Below are 12,459 nucleotides of genomic sequence, written 5' to 3' on the forward strand. Positions count from 1 at the left end.
TAAACTCACTAAAACACACAAGTCGAATTCATAACTCAAGGAAATTAAATTTATGGGAAAGAGTTTTCTACAAGCTTTTAGCTATAAGCTTCTAGCTACAGACATTCTCAATACATATTTACTTTCGAAGCTGTGGTATGTAGCACAAGTCCTTACTCCAGAAAATAGTCACATAGCGGAAATAAAAAAGATAACTGGATATTTCTTATGGAACACGAATTTTTTTTAAGGTTGCAAGAAACCAAATGTATCTGGATTATGCGAAAGGAGGACTTAAACTCATGGACCTTGAAAATCAGTGTAAAGCCCTTTTTATTAAAAGATTGATAGTAGATGATGACTCAAGATTCCAACATTTTTTCCTCAAAAATAAGCTCAAAGGTTTAACCATGAATTCTAAGAAATGGTTTGACATAGCGAAAAATCCCCCACAAGATGTAGTCTATAGCACACGAGATCTTTATAGTAAGTTTATCAATGATTTACAAATTAAGCCCCAGATAGAAGACAAATATCCCGAAATTTGGTGGGGAAGCATATGGGAAAATATAAGCAAAAGCTATTTGACATTAGAAGCAAAATCATGCGCTTTCCTAGTCTTTAATGACGTTATTTCTAACAAAGTAAAGATGTTTAACTTTACTAACAGGGTTGATAGTCCGCTTTGTGATTTGTGTGGTAAACCAGATACTAACTTTCATAGAATTAAATGTTGTGTAAATTCACATGTTGTTTAGCAATGGGTGGAGAAAATTCTCAAGCATCTTAAATTAAAATTTAATGATCCTGATGAAATTATGTACTGTGGTGTTTCCGATAAAAATTATAAAAAGAAAGCAGGTCTTTGGTTAGTGGTTGAAGCTATAGCGTATAATATAGTGCATTTTAAAAATCCTAGTTTATTTTGTTTCCAGAAAATTATCAGAGAGTATAGATGGAATAATAGAAAAGTATTTGTAAATCATTTTAAGACATATCTCGATATATGTTGAGATTTTACCTATTTACTACTATTATTGTATGAATGTTTAATACTAAATATGTTGTAATTAGGTTAAGGATTTGTTAAATAAAGTTTAAAAATTAAAAAAAAAAGCGCAGAATACGACAAGAATTTGAAACGTTTTAAGATTAAGTGTTTGGCGTTAGTAAAAGTTTATTTCAGTTTATAGAACGTGTTAAATGTGAGAAAGTTATTACTAGATTATGATGAAGTCAACTGAACAAACGTCTCTGAGCAGCACGTGACAAGTATCAAAAGCTACGCGATCTGGGGTGCGGTAAAACCCTGAAATAGACTCATGTGTGAGAGGGAAGGATTTAATACCCTGAATTATCCCTTTTCTCAGATGGTCCCTGTTCGAAAGTTGATGATAAATAGCACCAAAATTAAAATCAGTAAACAAAAAGGCAATGATGAACGTACATGGGAAAACAATCACAGAAATCCAGCAAATTAGGAAATCAACCAAACATACAGAGACTATACAAAATATCTTTCAAGATAATCCAGCCAAGATCCCATTTACAAGGAAAGTGGAAGGCCATCATTTCATTTACCTGGAGGAAAACCAGCGAATTTTGGGTGACAGGTTTGAGCAAAAAAATTTTTGAAACAAAAAATTGCTAGGTTGGATTAGACAGACACCTCAAGGTGGGGTAAAACGGACACATAAGTTTCTTCAGGAATTCTAAATTTTTGATCGGTTTGTTCCTCCATATGCTTTCAAAAGGCCTTGGCAAGAGCAACTGCCGGTCAAAAATCACTGAGCATCTGAAATATGCCATACACGCCGTTGAAAGTAAATCCCCGGAGAAAACAGCGCCTAATCATTACGTGATTCCAGAAAAAACACACTTTTTCGATACAGGACTCGGACCAGTTTAGCAAATATCCCGAACTGCCTATCAGAGAAGCAACATCTCTGATTTTCTATTGCGATTCTACTATAGGGTGTCCGTCTTATCCGACTTTCACGGTTTCGAGTCAGCGTGTGTGTGTCCTTTCGACGATAACCCATTTGGTAAGGTCCAACTTTTGCATTGTATGATTTTTTTTTAATTGTACATCTAGCATAAGAAGCGTTTGGTAGGCTATTCCGCTCTTTTTAAACGTATTGGTAAGATACCCCGAAAAATAGTTATGGAAAACCCTGGAAAATGTATGGAATTTATAAGAAAATTTCATTTTTCTAAGATTGACAAGCATCAAAATTATGAGAAAAATATGCACTGATGCATTTTGATGCAATGAACAATATTTAGCTTTTCAACACATCTGAGGGTAATATGTAAAGGGCTTTTTGTCGATATTAAGTTTAAATTTTGTGATACTTTTGCCATGAGTGACCTTTTTCTTGGACGATTTGAATAAAAATTCAAACAAAATGACTTTTTATCACAGAAAAATTAACTCTGTAAGATCATTAATCAAATATAAGACAGAAGAAAATATTACATTGCTTACATTCAACAAAGAGGGACGGTGATGATATTTTTTTTGAATACTCATTATTTATGGTCCAAATCGGAAAATCCAATGCAAAAATAGTTTCCGATGCCTGCAGAATCAATCTTCAATCTGAAGCCCTTTTCAAAAGAATCGAATGGTTTTTGATGGAGAAATTAATAATTTTGATTGCTATTCTATATAAAACTGCCAAATTTTCATAACTACAAACTTGGAGCTTTCAAGTGAGGTTAAGCGGAATGACCTACCTTAAAGTTGCCAGATTACCCGGTTTTATCCGGGTTTGCCCGGATATTTGATACAAAATTTGAGAACAATCAGGCCAGGCAGGAATTTCATTGAAAAATGCCCTGATTTTTTCACGTTTGGAAAATCAAAAAAAAAAATTGTGTTAATTTTTTTTTATTTAGCCATAAAAACAATTTTTTTAGCAGATTTTGCAAAAATAATCATGAATGGATTTTTCGAAGCCTAAAGCGGGCCATAGACTACACAAATTGGCCTGTACAAATTCGATGATTCCGCGTCGATTGTTTGATCTATGCTCGCCCACACACTATACAAACATATTTCACGCGAACAAAATGATTGCTGGCGAAAACAGCAACAGCAACAAAAAAACCATCTCCACCCCGGCTGGGAGAATGTTTTGTACAAAATATTTCGATCCCGACCGATTTTACTCCAACCGTTTGGGCACTCATTCAAGCAGTGCCATACACTATGCAAATCGTGCTCACAGCGACAAAATTTCATCGAATTTCATCGCATTTGTACAAATGTTGTGTAGTCTATGGCCCGCTTAAAATACGATTTAAAATCTGCTTTTGAATTTTGATTAAAAAAAATATTTATTTTTCAATTCTTTTATCTTGATTTTTGTTGAAGAATTTTTGCGTTTTTACAAAATTTGCCCGGATTTTAGGCCGTTATAATAGAAATGGAATGCCTAGATTTTGCCAGGTTTTTATAGAAAATTGCCCAGTTTGTGAAAAAATTCTGGCAACCTCAGCCTACCTGTTATTTTCCAAGTACTATGGGTTTGACCAAAAAAGAAAACTTTCAAAAGCCCAGGAATTTTTAAGTCATGCTGCTTATTCCATGGCGACCAGAATGGGGTCAGAAATTTGTCTGAACAGGGACACAATATCCACGTTAATGTATGACAATATCACTGAACTCGTGGTATAGAACTAGGAATTGGTTAAAGGTTGATAAATAAGTACACCAGTAATATTTTAAGTTCAAAATATGCGAGTAGCACCTTTCAAAAGTTTTTTGACGGTCGCCATATCAAAATTCTGGTGAGCCACGTCTGTAAATGTAAAATCATGTAAATTCAAATATACCAGAAAAATTTAAAAAAAAAGTTACGCCATTTGTGCTTCTGTTTCTCGCGAAAGTCACTTGCGTGTTCTAGATTCACCAGACTCGACCAGACCTCACACTAGCCAACAGTGGATCGCAAATGCTTGATCGAATCCCAATTGAAACCACATTTATACAGCTGACCTGTAAGGACGTTGAGATGCCGCAATCGTTTATTAGATCAGCGCTAGGCGATAGCAAATCACGCCGATCGAAGATTAATGTTTAATCAGCAGTTTTGTTTATGTTTTTCATATGTTTTTTTTTTTCTGACGAAATTGTAAGCAAATGTAACGTCGCATATGCCACTATTCGGTGTAAACAAATGGAAATATGTAGACGTCGGAAATAGCTCGTCGGGTTCCAAATCGACACAAAACGTGGTATTCGATCGGTTAATCGTGGCCGTTGATTACACTTTCGGCTTGATCATGATGACTGGTTTCTTTCCTACTAAAACGGTATCAGTTAGTGATTGCTCAATGTTTTGCTTACCCTTCCAGTCAGTTTTGCTGATGCTAAATTCTTCTTCTTCCTTTGATAATGGGTACAGGATGACTTTCCAACTCACTTCCAATAACAATTTGATTAGTTTGTATCAGACCGCGATTACACCCGCGAAAATCACTTTATAACTCGCGGCAGGCCAACGATCAGTTTCTGTCTAGTTCCCGGATGCGCCGAAACTTTTGTAAATGCGTAGTTTTTCAGTTTGTCCAATAGTCGCGCACCGCCGTTATCTTCTTCTAGCCGGCCGATATGTTTTGGTAAACTAATTCTTCCGATACCGGCGGGGGCAATAATAAGAATAATAACAGCTAGCCTGCAATGCGTTATTCGATAACTGTCCAAGAACGACCGATGAATGGAAACCATTGTTCCCGGGCTGTTTCCAATGAAGTGTTTGTTCTGTTTGTAAACAGAGCTCCAGCGATTTGGATGTCAATATCTGGGGACACGAGGGGGGTCACTGCCTGTCAAAATCTACGCCCCAAACTCAAAACAAAAACAGTAGGGGAACATGCCCTATTATGCGCCACCTAAGCGAATCGCTGATTTTCTATGTATTCCACGTACAAATTGTGTTTAAAATGGGTGTAATCGTTGAAGAAAAGTGTTTTCTACAAATTCCTATGATTTTTCATTACTCAAATTACCATAGTTTCTTCAAAAACGTGATTTTTAAAAACCATGTTCAAAGCCACAGAACAAAACTGTGTTGCGAATACGCGCCGCTGTGTATTCAATACGCGCCTAGCAGCCGAACACACCCGAAAGCAGCCGAAGACCGAAAACACACCAATACTTACAGACACTTTGACTGAAAAGAAAATCAAAATGGACTAATAGAAATTTAACAAAAAATGAAAAATAGGTTTTTTGGGCTGAATTAACGCTCAACATATGGTTTTAGACTTTTTGTTCATTTTCAATGAAAATTGGCCTTTTTGAAAAATCAATGCTATTTTCAGCCTACTACGATTGGCGCGTTATAAAGAGCGCATGGGCCGTGATAGAATATACCCATGAAAAGCATACCTTAGCGAGTTCAGTATGATTTTTTAGCATAAAATCATAATTTAGATTCTCCTCTATCGATGTGTCAGAAAATATTGTCTTATTCGTGTTTTTCTGCTTGGTGACACCTTATTAAAAGTGTTTTAAAATTTAGATCGAAATGAAGAAAAACCTAAATTGTGAAATTATCACGACACAGGGGCATTTTAAGGAAAAATTCATACTTGCCATGACCAATCACAGCATTTAAAACAAATTGGTAATATTTTGCAGGCTTAAAATGTTTCAGATTCTTCAGAACAAGAGTGGCGCGTATTAGCCACATGGGGCGTTATATGAACTTTTCCCCTAGCAAAAAACTGGATCGCTGATCTTCTCCCTGAAGGGTGGATCGTAGTAGCCCAACGAGTTTTTAACCGACACGAATTCACTTCGGTTCAATGTTTACAATCGCTATTGTTCCCAGCGAGTTCTGTGAACGCGTTCCTGTTTGGTCCAAAGGGTCGCCAGTTTTCCCCAAAATAGTTCTTCCCCTAAAAAAGTGTCGATTCTAGAACACCACGCGGTGATAAGACAACCCCCTTTCTCTGTTTTCCGAGAGCTGCTGAACCCGACCACACGATGGAGATGCGCCAGCTGCTCTTATCTTGTCTTCTAGAGCTTCTTTCCCGTGGAACTGATAATATTGCTTGCTCCCTGTTCGATCGAGCCCATCTACACATAGACTGAAAGTAGGTCTTTCGGTGCCCGGACTTTTTATAGGCGAGGCACCACGTTTTCCCCAACGACAGGCAGCCGCGGGATTAGGGTTGGCGGAATTCTCTAAAATTAAAAGAAGAAAACACCATTAGAAAAAAAGCAACCAACGAACGTTATTAGTCCGAACGTCCTACTGATAAGATACTAAGGGGAGGAACCTCTCGTAAATTTTCCCGCCTGTTATCTGAGGAATTAAACCGATTAGTTGGAGCTCTGCTCTGACTGAATTGATGGTGCTAGGGTAAAGGTACCGATCGTTTCCGACGCGACGACCTGGGTGTTTATTGCGGCCCAATAAAGTAAAAAAAAGGTGTCTCCAGTTTTCCAAAATATTGGAACACGCACCAGCAAATTGCATATAGATACAGGTGTTTTAGCAGGCTTATTTATTGAGAAATATTGGGGGAAACCTTGTCATAGAGATGTATATGGTTCAAAATTATTCTTGTTAAATTGTTTTTCGTGAATTATCTACAATTGTTCATTATAAAAATTTTACTTAAATCAATCCTGGCGAAATTTGAACCCGCATCTCCGATTGTCTAGCTAAACCAAAGGGCCCTAGTGCCGTTACTGTGGAGCAGGGAGTCATACTCGTTTATAAATATTAGGAATTCTTTAACCTTCTTTAATCATCTAGGTTGTTCATTTCTACTCTTCTGGCGTTAGTCATGCTTTTCTTCCGTGGCAGATGTTTCTCTGGAATTTTAGGACAAGACTTGGATTGCAGTAACATTCCTTCCCAATAACGTACACACAAAGATTTTCATTCGATTTCCAGCAAAAAAAATTGCTGGAAACGTTCAGAAATCCAAATTTTTGCTGGAAATCAGCAATCGGTTTCTGTGCGTTTCTGTGCGGCCCGCAAAGCTATTTTCAGATTGAATTCATTTCTTTTTTTTTTTTTACTTTTTCTACGATAGATTGTTAATAAGCATGAAGTAGTACATTTACATATGTAGGTTTAAAACTACAAAAAAAAGTGTCATTCATTTTAACAAATATGCATATGCTGAGCTGCATTTGCCCCTCAATCATTCAGATTTTTCACTTTTTCTAGCATTTTGATCATTTATTGTGTTCTTTTAAAAGCATTAGTATAATATTATTTATACTTGCGTAATATAAAATTGAAACTACCACTTTCAAGATCAAAATCTCAAAAAGCGAGTTGGAATAGCAAACGAAAAATCGAAAAACTACAGATGATCACAGGCATTTTCAAATCTGTTGGTGAAGTCATAATTTTTTTCATTCCTAGCAATGATAGAACGATATAGAAGTATTTAGCAAATATTTTTTTTTTGAAAATTTCAGTTATTTCACATTTTTTTAAAAAGATTAGTTCTGTGATCAACAAGTTAGTAATTTTTGGGTGAACTATTTTAGATTTCTGATCGGCATGATCCAGTAGTCTGAGTCGATTTGGGATCATTTTTAAATTTCTCAAACCCTGAGGTCTCAAAAACTTCATTTTGGTTCAAAACTGGTGCATGATTTTTTTGCAGAATTTTTAAATAACCTTTACATGAGTAAATTCGAACTTTTTGGTTTGTATGGGAAAATTGAGTATTTTGTACTGAAAAATCAACATCATTTTTGTTTCTTTTGTGGACCCAATCCTGTTGATAGTTTTTGTGCCAATTTATAAATTCTCCAAAGAAAATTTTGTGCTGAACAACTTTGTCGAAGACCGTAACTTTTTATCTTATAAGGCTAAAAAGTTATTAGCTGTTTAACAGGTGTATGTCTTTTGGCATTGATAAATTATAAAATCAATTGACATCATAAATTTACAGTTTATCAATGCCAAAAGACATACCCCTGTTAAACAGCTAATAATTTTTTTGCCTAATAATATACAAAGTTACGGTCTTTGACATAGCTGTTCAACGAAAAATTTCCTTCAAGGAATTTATAAATTGGCACAAAAACCATTAGCTGGCTTGGTTCTATAAAAGAAACAAAAATGATGTTGAAGTTTTTAGTACGAAACATTCAATTTTTTCCCATACAAACCTAAAAGTTCAAATTTACTCATGTAAACGATACTTAAAAATTCTGCAAAAAATCATGGATGAGTATTGGACCAAGACGAAGCTTTTTAGACCCCGGGTTTGAGAAATTCAAAAATGACCCCAAATCGACTGAGTCTAATGACTCAGCATAAAAAAGTTATGGGTTCTTGACAAAACAAATCTGTTATACCGTGATTCTTCCAGAAAAGTCTGTGATTATTTTTGTGATGATGTTATAAAAAAGTTCATAGACAAATCTTGCTAAAATTCGATCAATTTAGCCATTTTACTTGAAAATTAGAAATTCTTATTCTTATAACTAGAGATGTACCGAATAGTGGTATTCGGGGAACGGCCGAATACCGAATATTGACCTTTTTAACTATTCGGCCAAACGAATATTCGGCCGAATATTCTTTTGAGTTTTAAATAAAAAAAATAATTTAGCGATTATTTCAATGCTTTCTATTTCTTCCATATAAATACCCCTCATGTTTTTAGTTGATAATTTTCAACCAGATGATATTATCGGATGATGTATTACAAGATATTTTTCAAGTAGGGGTCTTTCAGATTTTTAAAATGTCACCAATAACTGAAAAGACATTAGACGACTCCTCGCTTCTAGGGCGTTTATCAGCAAAGAGATTGCGTTCCTGTGAAATCTGGGATAAAACATGTCGAAACAGATGCCAAGCTTTTTACAATTGCATCTCTGATATTGAATTAGATGAAGGTAGAATTTGAGTGAGATATATTCAAAAGAGTTATTGAAAAAATAAATAATCTTTAACTTTAAGCATACCATACTTTCAACCACACGTATCCACACGGCCAGGCATTCAGGACGATTTTTGAAAAAAAAAAAATATATATATATAGAAAAGGGCAAAATTAATGTATATTTTGAAATTTTTGAAAAATCGTTATTGAACACAAAATTTGAAATTTTTTAAAAAGGAATTTGAGTTTTTTATTTGATTTAGCAAATAATCCGAATAAACTCGAGCAAAACTCGGGAAATTTAAAACAATATCTGGATATCCCGACCAGATTAGACTTATCTGGATTCTTTACTGGATTTATGGGCATGCCGGAAAATATCCAGAAAATCTGGAATAAACTATAATCAAAGTTTAAAACGATACCGTTGAGCATTCTCCTGCACGATTTTCAGTGAAAGATACGCGGATACACCTTAGATGTTTTACTGAAACCATATTTTTCCTTCTTTATAGGAATTTAACCCATTAAGGTCATTCTTCCTAGTAAATAACTGCTGAAATCATAAGTTTTCAATGATTGTGTGGCTTTTACAACATTACTTTTGGATATTTTATCAATTATCCAAAAAAAATTTAAAAATTTAGAAGTCTGTAGTAGATATTCAGCCTATTCGGCCGAATACTTAGCCTGACTATTCGGTGAGCCGAATATTCGGCTTAACGGTTTTTCGGCGGTATTCGGCGCCGAATATTCGGCGACCGAATATTCGGTACATCTCTACTTATTACCTAAATCATAAGACTTTCATATAGAGTAAGGTGGGGTAAAAGTACGAGTCGGGTAAAAGTACGTTTTGAGATTATCACACCTAAAAAATCGAAGCAAAAGGATCGATCTCTGCAAGATCGATCTTTGAAATTGTTGTTAAAGAGGCCTGATTGATGCTTTATGCTGAAATCAATAGTGAAAAATGACAGGAAAGATCATACATTTGAATATCAAATGTATGAGCAATTAAAAATATGTTTTGAAATTTAACATAAGAATGTTTCACTTTTCATGACTTTGGTTGAGTGTAAATGACATATCAAAAACAGAAAATGACACGAATTCAGTCCCAGGTCATGACACATCTGGAAAGCTCATGTTTAATTCTTTATGTATCCAAATTTTTAATGTATAATTTTTTTAAAGAGTAGACAGAATATGAAAATATTAATTTGAGGATTTAATTTATTCAAATATAAGTATAAAATTGAACGCTTTACTTTTCCTGAAATACTTTTTTGTTGAGGTCTCATTTAAATGCTGGTCAGCCTTGTACTGAGTTTCGACTTAAGACAAGGTTTCCGGAAAAAATCTGTGAAAATTCTGTGACGGTTTTCTGTGACGTTGTTGTTATGAATTTTATAGAAAAGTCAAGTTAAATATTCATCTATTGAATTTTTTTAATATTCATAATTTCAAAAGTATGTAAAAAAACACATAAATTCTGTGGACTGCTCCGCAAAGCGCTAGCAGCGATGCGTATACCGGAATTATAGTTGGGCATAAGTGGTTTTAGCGAGTTGATGCCTTTTCTCCCTAAGGTGTTAATTGCGTAAAATATTTTTGATTCACCTATACTCTTGAACATGTTCAGTAGGCATGTTCTTTGACCTCCATATGGTCGACCGCCTATTGCACGTAAGAGGTTTAGGCGAGACTCTAGTGCTGCTTTTGTTTCGAAAATTTGGGGCGAAAAGTTTAAGGTTTTTGTGAACGTTGTACGTTGTACGTTGTTGCGCGCTTTTTTTACTTCAGGAACGTTTTTCCCATTAATAGTTATTTGTGGGACCGTTTTGTGCTTTCTTCTCTTACAAATATGAAGTATGCTAGACTTTTCCGAAGAAATTGTGAAATTTATCCCGTCAGCCCATTCGATCACTTTTGTCACAGCATTCTGTAATTTTTTTCTAACACTTTTCACTTGTGCTCCTGATACAAGTAACACTATGTCGTCAGCATAAACGAATGTTTGCTCTCCACGGGGGATTCTTTCGAATAACGGCTCCATGGCAATTAAGAATAGTGTTACAGCAAGAACTGATCCTTGCGGAACTCCATTTTCTATGGATTTCAATTGGGATAAAGTTCCACCGACCAGTACTTTGAACGATCTGTTTGTTAGGAAGTCTTGGAGGAAATTATATGGATTTCCACTAATTCCCCATCTAGCTTCCCCAAGTAGCGAGAATGGGTGCTTTTTGAGCAGTATCATATGCTTTGCTGAGATCTAGTAGGGCCAACTCAGAGTGTTGCTTTTTTTCGAAGGGATTGTCTAAAGCAGCCTCTAGTTCTGTTAAATATTGTTCTACACCCCTTCCTTTTCTGAACGCGTATTGGTTGTGGCTCCATAGATTTCGGTCTTCGATCCACTGAACAAGTCTTCGGTTGACCATGCGTTCCATAGTTTTACCAATACAACTTGTTAGTGATATTGGTCTGTGGTTTTCAGCTTTCTTAGGATCTTTCCCAGGTTTTGTCAGGGGTATTATTATGGCTTCTTTCCAAGAGGGCAAACAAGTTCCATTCTCCCACAGCTCGTGCAAACAGTCGAGGAGTTGCGTTTTGGTTGCAATGGGTAGTCGTCGTATCATTTCGTTACTTACGCTATCTGGTCCAACAGAGTTGCCTTTTTTGGATTTCGTCGCGTAGAAAAACTCCTGTATAGAGAATTTTCTTTTCAGCTCGGATATTTCCTTTTCATTTTTCCGGCTGGTACGTGGTGGCGGTGGAAATGGTAGTTGGGGTTGATTGGACATTGACTGAAAATGGTCTCCAAGACTTTCTGCAACTTTTTGGTGGTCCTCTGTTATTCCGTGTAGGGTTTCGAGTACTATTCGGGGCGATTTTCGTTTCCCAGAGAATCTATTGAAATTCTGCCACATAACTGTTGTGGGGGTGTCGGATGTAAAAGTGGCGACAAAATTTTCCCAACTCGTTTTTTTCGCCTCCGCTATCCCACGACGTGCCGCATTGCGAGATACTTGGAACTCTTTTAAAGCGTTGGCGCTTTGTTGGTCGTCTGCTGGAAGGATTCTTAGGCGTCTTAACTTTCGTCTTCGATCTTTTATAAGTTCTTGTACTTCTCTATTCCACCAAGGTACTGATTTATGGCAGCACCCTCCATGCAGAAAGCGGAACTCTACCGTGAATTTACCGACTATTAGAGCGCATGACAACATCCACCATCCGCACTCTCGAAAAACCACATGCTACAATCACTCCGGCCTCACAAAGATCACTTCAAGCATTCCAATCACTAATTGGAAAAGATATTCCCAATGTTTGTAAATCCAGATCAGTTTGCACTCGACCATGGAATTCCAAATCTCCCGATGTAGACTGGTCGATCAAAAAAAGTTTTAAAGTAGAAGAAAGTAACCAAAAGGCAGTCCAACTGTTCAAAAACCACCTTCAAAAACGCTATTCAAATCATCTCCAGATTTACACCGATGGTTCAGTTGGTCATGACGTATCGAGGGCGTTGGACGTGCTCAACGAGGACAACCTACTACAATTTTTAAGAAGTACCAAAATCATCCAAAAACTCTAGAC

General features: G+C 36.1%; 1 protein-coding gene across 5 annotated transcripts in view; it reads right to left on the bottom strand.

Annotated features, from left to right (window-relative positions):
- Positions 1-6,090, bottom strand: part of LOC129744274 (uncharacterized) — a 107,303-nt gene extending 101,213 nt beyond the window's left edge. For 3 of the 5 annotated variants that reach the window (XM_055736717.1, XM_055736716.1, XM_055736712.1), the window contains exons 1-2: positions 5,378-6,090; positions 4,334-5,159 (exon numbers count right to left, since the gene is read on the bottom strand). The gene's annotated coding sequence lies outside the window, so the exon portion shown is untranslated. The remainder of the gene's footprint in view (positions 1-4,333; positions 5,160-5,377) is intronic. The other 2 variants (XM_055736713.1, XM_055736714.1) reach the window with 2 other exon arrangements.
- Positions 6,091-12,459: the final 6,369 nt, after the last annotated feature.

This window comes from Uranotaenia lowii, chromosome 2, assembly GCF_029784155.1.
Source record: "Uranotaenia lowii strain MFRU-FL chromosome 2, ASM2978415v1, whole genome shotgun sequence".
Taxonomy (NCBI): Eukaryota; Metazoa; Arthropoda; class Insecta; order Diptera; family Culicidae; genus Uranotaenia; species Uranotaenia lowii.